Genomic DNA, 10862 nt, shown 5'->3' on the forward strand with positions numbered 1-10862 from the left:
AAGCTGACTTTGTATGTACGTTAGATTGATTTTCAGGTTAAGGATTGGAGGTTATCGGTTGGACGTGCTGGGGACTACTCGGAAGGTTGAAGGCATTTCTAGTCGAGGATTTCCAATAAAACGAATATTATATTTATATTTGATTTTTGTACACTTGTACCCATGTTTGGGATTTTCTTTAAATAATTGCACTTTTTCCGCTGTTATTTAGTCTGAACTTGTTCTAAATAAAAATGAATCGTTTGTTTTATTAAATTTTTGTGAAATTGTAGATGTGATTACCAACTGTAGGATTGTCGGGATTCGGGGTCTTACAAGTTGGTATCAGAGCCATGGTTCGAGGGATCCGAGCATTCCCGAATGCTTGGACTCGAACTGTAAAAGAAAAGACTAGAAATGCCAACCGCGAGTAGCTGCACGTCAAGAGGTAATTTTAATTGTTTAGTCATTCTTATAAGTTTTAGAATTTCATTATGTTTATAATTGATTACGTGTTAGATGATGTGCTAATATGGTTAGGGGCAGGGGGTGCTTAGGATGGGCGGGTAAAGTAAATAATTAATAACACCTGATCAACGTTATTAGCAGTTTACCGTTACCTACCATGTTCTAAACGCTACCTGTGCTTGACTGTGTTAGGGTTCTGTCTTTGTAGGGATAGGATATGGCTAATGCTCGTGTCATTAGCGTTAAAGTTCCTCTCTTTCCTTAAATTCTCCCGTTCATTTCTTATCCTCTCGAACGCTTTGCGTGTAATTGTTTAGCTGAGGCTTAGCATACTATCACTCTAGGTTTCCTTACTACTTGTTGAGCTTTAAGCTTCGTTTCCGTTTGACTCAGGCGCTAGTAAAGGTTTTGTCGCTATCGTCCTCTTGTGCGATTAGATGATTAGGTTTCGTCTCCATCCGCATACGTTCCTGTTGCGACGGGATTTGGGACGAATACCATGGTAAGGAGGGTGGACTTGTAACGCCCGTAAATTTTGTTAATCGGCTCGATCGTTTATAAATGTTGGTCAAAAAGCCGGGGTTTCATCTTTCTAATTTAGAGCCTTGTAATACGTTTTTCAAGTCCGTTTGTCCATCCTTTTTCCCAAAACATCCCCTCTTAAGATTTAAAGTATTATATTAGTATGTAGCACCCGACATTTTCGTTTATCGGCATGCACGTTGTAGAGTTTGTATATTTATCGGGTTTGAACCGGCTTACTTCGGGGACCTCCTTGTCATACCCGTAAGTTGAATTAATTGACTTTCCACCCAAGTTGCTACACACTTCATTACTAGAGGGCAGAGTGTAATTTATTTTATATCATAATATTTAAAAGAAAAACCCTAACCCTAACTCTATTCCCAGCAGCCGATCGGCCTCAAGACCCCCCCTGCTCGTTTTTTCTTCTGCCCAGCCAAGTTTCAGCCGTCAAAGCTTCAATTCAAGGTCGGTTTTATGATTACCCCATGTCTTTTACACCTTAATTGATCATATTAACGTGCTTATTGGTCGTTAAGGTTGAGTTTTGATTATAACAGTTTGCTGACAGATTCGTATATGTTTATTATAGGGTCTGAAACGCGATGATAATCCATTGTTTTTGATCGATTCTTGACTCCATGATTTTCTACATTGAGTCTAGTTTCCAGAAAGGTATAATACGTAATTTTTGGACGAGATTTGAATGGTTTTTTTGAATTCATAAAATCGAGTGTCAAAGCTGATGCGGGATGACGGATTCTGGTATGTCTTCCCGACGTCATAACCTTTTTTCGACAGGTCCAAATTGGTTGGTTCCACTTCTGGAAGTTAGTATTTTGAGTTAGGAACCGAACCCAATTGGAATAGTTTAATTTGGTTTGGTAATGAATTTTATAAAAATAAAACCATTTTGTTGCGCACTAAAATAGCTGCACGTACCTTGTTGTGTTGGAGGAATTTTTATAATTTTGGTGTCCAATAGAAAAATATAATAAAAATATTTATATAAACCTAAGACATTTATTGAAGTCTGGTAAAACTTTATAAATTTTTTCAAAGGTTATCCTATTTAATTAAATGCATCTTCGTATGCTAAAATCTACACGTTTTACTCGTTATTAATCGATAAGTTCATTTTAGGCTTAACCGGTGGATTTGGTTAGTTGAAAGGTTTTAGGGGCTGAGGTAAATTAATTGGGTATGGGTTGGGCCTTGGGCCAAGTGTTGGTCCTTGGGCGAAAGTGTTGGGCTTTGGGCCAATGTGTGGGGCCTTGGACCAAAGTGTTGAGCTTGAACGGCCCATTAGGCAAGAGTGTTCTTACGGTCTAGTTTAGGAACACGTTGTGTACTATTTACAGACCCTTACTTGTAAGTGTGAACTTAGGGATTTCCTAGCTCGTTGTAGGTGTTCGATCGATTCCAGGTGAGTTCATGACGCCCTTTTTACTCTTTTCAAGTTTTAGGCTAGCATGCACACCGTAATACAATTATACACAATTTTACTCGTTACAACTATTTGGATGGTATTACATAGCCTTATTCATATTTGTGCATTTATGAAACTATTTGTGAACTATATTTTATGCCTTAGGATATTGTAGACTCGTTTATGGTCTTATATTCCTTAAGGTTATATACCTGAATATGGTCTAGACTCGATGATGTTAAGAGGCTTGGTAGTAATTGAATACGAGTAGACCTATTTACTTAGTTCATGTATTGGACTGATTAGTATATATTACCTTATGGCCCATAGGCTTACTTGTAATTTGGAATGTCTTGGGATGATATATATATAGATATATGTATGAATGTATGGAGATATGTATGTATGTATGTATGAGTATGTGTTACCTTATAGCCTACGGTTGTGTGATGATATTTAGTTCCTCGTGACTAAGAATGATGTGAGTAGGCTTATTGATGTGTGTGTGCATGGTAATCACGGCTGGGTCAAATATATTACTCGGGTTTTCAAATCCCGTGGTGGAGAGGCCCGTGTGGCGTGATCATCATTTTGGTGGGTCAAATATATTACTCGGGTTTTAAAATTACTTGTGGTCTAGGCTCGAGGTTGCTATTAGGCCTAGTATTAATTCCTAGTATTAAACGATTTTTCCTGATGAAACGTTTAAACTATTTTATATAGGCTTGCTAGTATATAGTTGGCCTTGGAATGTTATAGTATGTGTGTGTGTGTATATATATATATAAATTATTGTTTGGCCTATATTTGGCGATGTTGTAGTCGTTTCGACTACTGATGTTGTGTGTGCCTACTTTGTGTTTGCATACGGATGGATGGTGATCTTGGCCGGGCCAAACTATACAACTCAGGTTCTTAAATCCTGTGGCGGGCCCTGAAAAGCCCGTCAGGGGGGAGGCTCGTGTGGCATGATCATCATCGGATGTTACGTGTTTGGGTTGTACGTGTGCTCGACCCTTATGTTATTACTTGGATGAGATGTTACGAGTTTGGGTTGTACGTGTGCTCGACCCTGATGTTATTATTTGGACGGTATTTATAGGGATATAAATATATGGATGTATATAGATGTCTAAATACGAATACTTAGTGTTGATGATGGCCAAACTGTTCGTATCCCGTATTATGTTTTAAACTCTTGGAATGTTTTATAATCCCGTTTTTATATTTAAACTCTTGGAATGTTATATAATTCCGTTTTTATATTTAAACTCTTGGAATGTTTTATAATCCCGTTTTACATTTAAACCCTTGGAATGATTTATTTAAATGTCTATTATTAAAACTTGAACTCACTCAGCTCAAGCTGACTTTGTGTGTATGTTAGATTGATTTTCAGGTTAAGGATTGGAGGTTATCGCTTGGACGTGCTGGGGACTACTCGGAAGGTTGAAGGCATCTCTAGTCGAGGATTTCCAATAAAACGGATATTATATTTATATTTGATTTTTGGACACTTGTACCCATGTTTGGGATTTTCTTTAAATAATTATACTTTTTCCGCTGTTATTTACTCTGAACTTGTTCTAAATAAAAACAAATCGTTTGTTTTTTTTTTTAATTTTTGTGAAATTGTGGATGTGATTACCAACTGTAGGATTCCCGGGGTTCTGGGTCTTACAAACATCCACTAGGCTACCTTTTTGAGCTCTCTTATGGTCTTCTTCTATCCGAAGTCGAACAATAAGATCATCAATGGTCATCTCCATTCGCTTGTGTTTAAGATAATTCTTAAACTCAACCCAACTAGGAGGCAATTTTTCAATCATCGCTGCCACTTGAAATGTCTCACTAAGTGTCATTCCCTCAGCAAAGATGTCGTGAAGTATAACTTGCAACTCTTGGACTTGACTAATTACAGTCTTAGAGTCAACCATTTTATAGTCCAAGAAACGGGCGACAACAAATTTCTTTGTTCCCGCATCCTCCGTTTTGTACTTTTTGTCTAAAGACTCTCATAATTCTTTGGCAGACTTTATTGAAGAGTACACGTTATACAACGCGTCAACTAAACCGTTTAACACATAGTTTCGACATAAGGATTCCGAATGCTTCCACGCATCTACCGCACTCAAAGTTTGAGCGTCGGTCTCCCCCCTCCGCGTTAAGTAGCTAGGGGAGTGGATTCTGTCAAGAACCTCGCAAGGTTCAAGGTGGTCAAATAGAAGAACATCTTCTGTTGCCACCGTTTAAAGTGCAAACCCGAGAACTTCTCGGGTTTTTCAGCGTGATTTGCCATGGTAGTCGCTCCTACCATAACGGACAAAGGCATACCGGTAACCTTGCTCGATAATGGTGATGCCATTTTTTCTGAAAAATAAACTATGCTAAGTTAGTTTTTCGGAAATATTAATAGTGGTCGCTCCCACTAAATTAAATTTACGCAAACCTTTTTAATCCGAACTCTGGAATTAATCCATCGAAGGTGTTCTAAGTCCAACTTTGAAGGGACCAAACACTGGGTTTTTCCAAGAGTTTAGCGTTAAAAAATCCGAATTGTAACCGGTTTCCGTTTCTACAAAGTCGCTCCTTTGAATAGAAACGGAAAAAAAATGTTTTTTTAAAAACACAACCGCGTGAAACAAACTAGTTTGAGTCACACGAGAATGTTATGAATACACGAACCGTGATTTTTAAAAAATTTGTTTTAAGATTGTAGGAAACCGTTCATGTATAAAAATAAAACACTTTTAATAAAATGATTACAATACAAGGAATCAAACCTATCTAGGAAAACAAGTAAATTACAATACGAATTACACCGGAAAAAATCAAAATTACAATACAATTGAAATAAAATAATGCAAGAAAGGTGTAGAAGAAGAATGGTGTCGTAGTCTTTGTGGCCGAGGATCGTGTTTTACACGGGGCCCTTAAAACAAATTCCGGGTCTCTCCCCGTTTGGGTTCCCAGGGTACAACGGCCTAAGCAATATGTACTGTCGGGAAGGGCTCTAGCACCCGAATAGTACCTTAAAGAAAATGATGAAGATGATCATAAATGTTGGAATTTTTTAAGGAGAAAGTTGGAGAAAACACAAGAGAGAATGTGTTAATTTTGTGTTTTTTGTGTGTCTACAACCAAGGAGCTCCCTTAGTATTTATACTAGAAGAAAGTTGAAATCATTCAACCATCATTAACCAAAACTTTAATTTTTTGACCAAATTAAAGGAATCATTAACCAAAACTTTAATTTTTTTGACCAAATTAAAGAACATTTTAATGGATTTGACTAATTGACTAACAAACTGGAATAAAATAATTCAAAGTTTAAACATATATATATATATATATATATTTCACAAAAATTTTTCAGCAAATTGGTCACAGGCAAAAAGAAATGTCCACAACAACATGCATTAGGTCCAACAACAAACAACAATAAAGTTACTTGGAAGAATAATTTAGCAAATTTAAGATACCTTTATGCTTTCATCTGATATGGCTCGTCAGGCGGAGGCAAGAAAATGTGTCGTGGTTGTTTCAGATGTGTTGAGAACGATCCCGTGCAGGCTCTTTAACCAGGCAAGTTACATGTTCCACTAGCGAGATTTGAAGCAATTGAATACAAAACTAAGAATTAGAATATAGAACCAAATAAGTGGAGGACACATCGTGGCTTACAACAGACTCAACAAACAATGTACAACAACATAAGTAGAAGTAACAACATTTAGAAGCACAATCCTCGCACTTTTATAAGTATATAAATAAATAAATATAGCGCAGGCATACAAATACATCTACAATTTGCACACATTACACTACTCTTTGACATGGATATAACTATTTGAAGATTATACAATAAACATGAAAATAATCAAACAACTTACAAACAGAGTTCAAAAAGTTATGCATAGCAATTTATCGGCTCATAAGAATCAAAACTTTGTTTTTAGTAGGATTGGGTTTGCTATCCAAAAGGGGGTTGCGGCGTAGCTTGTTACCCGCTTACCTGCCACTTCATTGTAAATCGTTTGGTTGGTTTCAACGAATTATTAATACAAGAAAAATTATGTAAACGATTAAAATTTTCCAAAAGATAGCCGTACGTATCGCATTCAGCTTTTTTCAATATTTATGTCATGTTATCAAGATTTATAAACATTGTATAACACATTATAATGGCTTAAACGTTCCTTCACACATTAGAACAAATGGAAAACAAGAACGTATTATTAAAACCTTTTATCTAATAAACCAGAACAAATGGAACAAATGGAAAACAAGGGTATTAAAACAATTTTAGAGTATATAAAACTTAAAAGGTTTAAAACGTATTAACAGAACGTTTAAAGGTTTAAAGCTAATACGTTCTATTAATATGCTTTAAACCTTTAAACGTTCAGCTAAAACGTTTTTAGCTTTAAACGTTCAATGTCAAAAACCCATTATCCAGAACTCAAAATTGATCGATTGAAACTTCAAATTGATGATTAATTGAATCGATTTCAAAGATTAACCGATCAATTGGCTTCAATTTCAATTCAACTAAACAAACCTGTGACGAGTTTTGCGTTTTTCTGATGAGTTCGTTGTCGACGACGATGATGGTGACGAAGAGCGTTGATGGCGCCGGGGAGCAGAGGTGAAGGAGGTGTACTGATGTCGGCGACTGGTGGGGGAGACGGAATGAGGGAGAGGGACGAGCATATGAATGTAATTGTGATTTTGGGTTTTGAAAATTTAACGGTCGGAAGTGTCGCGTACATAATGTACGATAAAGGATTATTGTATTTTATCCTTTATCTATCTATCTATATATATATGTGAGATTTCAAATGAGAACCCCTTTGAGTTTTAAGAACTCGAAAGAACTCAGTATAACGATTTTTTTTTTTGAAATTTTTTTTACACATGCGTAATATGTGTAGGTTACATACACGTAAAAAAATTACAAAATTTTTTACGCACTGAGTCAACTTTTACCCATGTGTAACGAACGTAAAAGTTAGTATAACCACTTACATCTTTATTCTCTCTCTTACTTTGACTTTTTTGCCAGATTTAATCTCAACCACATATTTCAAACCAATTAATTAAATGTGTGGTTTAGAATTGAGTTCTTAAGTTCTTAAAACTCACCATGGTTCTCAAAATATCCATCCCCTATATATATATATATATATATATATATATATATATAGGCTAAGTATAAAATGAAAACCCACTTGAGTTGTGAAAACTCTAGAAACTCATTCTCAACAACATGTTTTTAATTAATGTTTAAATCATGTGGTCCACAATTAAAGTGAATAAAAAATGTAAATATAAATATAAATTTTTCTCTCTCCTGAAAACATATATAAAAATTAGCAAAAAAATGTTAAAAAATAGCAAAACATTTTTTTTTGATGTTTCGATGTCTTGTATTAAATGTTACAACAAATATTACATGTAAAAAAAAAAGCGATGTTACCTAGGGTTTTCGCAGGTTTTCACAACTCAAATGGGTATTCATTTAACCTTACCCTATATATATATATATATATATATATATATATATGAGAGAGATTTCAAATGAGAACCCCTTTTAGTTTTAAGAACTCGAAAGAACTCAGTGTAACGATTTTTTTTACACATGCATAATATATTTAGGTTACATACACGTAAAAAAATTACAAATTTTTACTCACCGAGTCGACTTTTTACACATGTGTAACGGACGTAAAATTTAGTGTAACCACTTACATCTTTATTCTCTCTCCTACTTTGACTTTTTTGCCATATTTAATCTCAACCACATATTCCAATCTATTTAATTAAATATATATATAAGGAGAGGATCAAGAGAAAACTAATATTTAGAGAGAAAACTTAAAAACTCATAAAGAATTGTTTTTAATTAAAAATAAAAAAATATTTTCAAATTTCTGTTTTTGCCATTATTCTTATATTTTCTTACCCTTTGCTCAAAAAAAAAAGTAAAAAAATAAATAAAAAACCGTTGTAATGCACATACATATTACTGTGCGATATTGTTGTATTACATATGTGTATTACTATGTATTTTTAAGTTTAATAGTGTTTAATTGCATATATTCAATATTTGTGTATTGTATATGTGTATTAGTGTTGTATTATATGGAAATAATATAATAATAAAATAAAAGTCGACGTAGTACACATGTGCGTTAATATTGTATTACGTAATAATGTGTATTCGATGTGCGTATTAGTCTTATATTGCATATATACAATAGTGTGTATCAAATATGTGCAATAGTGTTTTATTCAATGCAATACAAACACTTTTGCATATATGCAATGCACACTATTACACATGTGCACTACACCGACGAGGTTACCGACAAGGGTTTTTTTATGAACAAATAACAACATAAAAGAATAATGTAAAAAAAAGAAACTTCAAACAAAAATTTTTAAAAAAAGTTAAAAATAGTTTTTTATGAGTTTTTTAGTTTTCTCTTTAAAAGGAGTTTTCATTAGATCCCACCCATATATATATATATATATATATATATATATATATATACATATATAGGGGATGGTTCAGGAGAGAAATAAGATTATTGTAAAAAATATGAGAAATGAATATGTGCCACTAGTTTTATTTTATTTTTTAAATGTTTAAAGATAAATGATGAAAGTATTAAGGAATATTGGCCTCATATAATCCCAACTATTGTCCATTGGCAAATATAAGGACCAACTATCGAAATGGCAAAATATAATCCCAACTACGCATGTGGGTGGAAAATTAACAGAAGTTAACCTTCCGTTAGTTTTTGTGACGTGGTTGCTGAGTTGTCACGTAATTGGCTGACGGGGCTGCTGACGGGGATGCTAACTGGTATATTAATTAAAAAAACATACATATAAAATCAAAACCACCTGGGATCGTTATCCTCATTGGATATCCTCATCGAAAACCCTGCAACACCTCCGACCACCGTCGGCCGGCCGTCTACACCGACACCGGCCGCTCACCTGCAACAAGACCACGACTACTAGAAGTCGGGAGGAAAGAACGGTGACGTCATAGATGCGTTCGTCGGGAGAAGATTATAGACGACGACGGGAATCGCTGAGAGATATGAGAAAATACGTTTTCAACTTCAATTCCAGTTTTCATTTCAGATTCATACATTTTTAATCGAAATCAGCAAAAAAACTACTAAATTTATTTCCGATTTGTTAATTTAATAAACGAATCGAGAGAACGGATTATGTTGAAATTCTTTCATGGTGTGGTGGTATTGTTAATGAAGAAGCAATACACTGGGGGTGTACAGTGGTGTTATTGCAGGTTTCAGGTGACGGTGGCCGGTTTGGTATAGATGAACGGCCGACGATTTAGTCCAGTCATCCTCGTTAATTTTATCTATATGTTTTTTTAATTAATATACTAGTCAGCATCCTCGTCAGCATCCCCGTCAGCAGCCCAGTCAGCCAATTACGTGACAACTCAGCAGCCACGTCACAAAAACTAACGGAAGGTTAACTTCCCCTTAATTTTCCACCCACATGCGTAGTTGGGATTATATTTTGCCATTTTGATAGTTGGTCCTTATATTTGCCATGGGCCATAGTTGGGATTATATGAGGCCAATATTCCAAGTATTAATGCATGCTCTCTATTCAATTAATGTAATTAATAAATATAATAGTTATCTATTCAATTAATATAACTAATCAAATTATTATAATTGAAAAATAATAAGAATTCATTTATTTTTATAACATATTATTTATCTCTTGAATTTTTATCCTGCACAAGTACAATTTATTCATACATTAAAATTTCTTTCTATCCAAAACCAATTTCTTGCAACTCAATATATTAATATCAATCAACACGAGTTACATTGTGATGAGATGTACAAAAAACTATTTTACACGTGTTTGCATTAAATATCAACAAAAAATTACACAACCTACACAAAAACATATAACCTACACTTGTTCTAATAATAAGAAAACATATAACCTCCACACGAAAAACATATAACCGACACACAAAATTCAGCATCAATAAACTACACACGCACACGAAAACGTATAACCTACATACGAAAAACATATAACCTACACTCGAAAATTTTGTCCTACACAAATACAATTTATTCATATATTAAATTTTTTTCTATCCAAAACCAATTTCTTCCAGCTGAATATATTAATATCAATCAACATGTAGGTACATTGCGATGAATAATACAAAAAACTATGTCACATATATTAGCATTAAATGTCAACAAAAAAATATACAACCTAAACAAAAACATATAACATATACTAGTTCTAAGAATAAGAAAGCATATTACCTACACACGAAAAACATATAACCTACACACGTATAGGATATATGTATCCATAATTAGAGAGTGATTTATTATGGTTATATTAGTTGTATTAATTGAAGAGAGAGAATGCATTTAGT

Source organism: Bidens hawaiensis, unplaced genomic scaffold (genome assembly GCF_021521415.1).
Source record: "Bidens hawaiensis isolate Kalapana, Puna unplaced genomic scaffold, B.hawaiensis_p1.1 tig00008259_1, whole genome shotgun sequence".
Lineage (NCBI taxonomy): Eukaryota > Viridiplantae > Streptophyta > Magnoliopsida > Asterales > Asteraceae > Bidens > Bidens hawaiensis.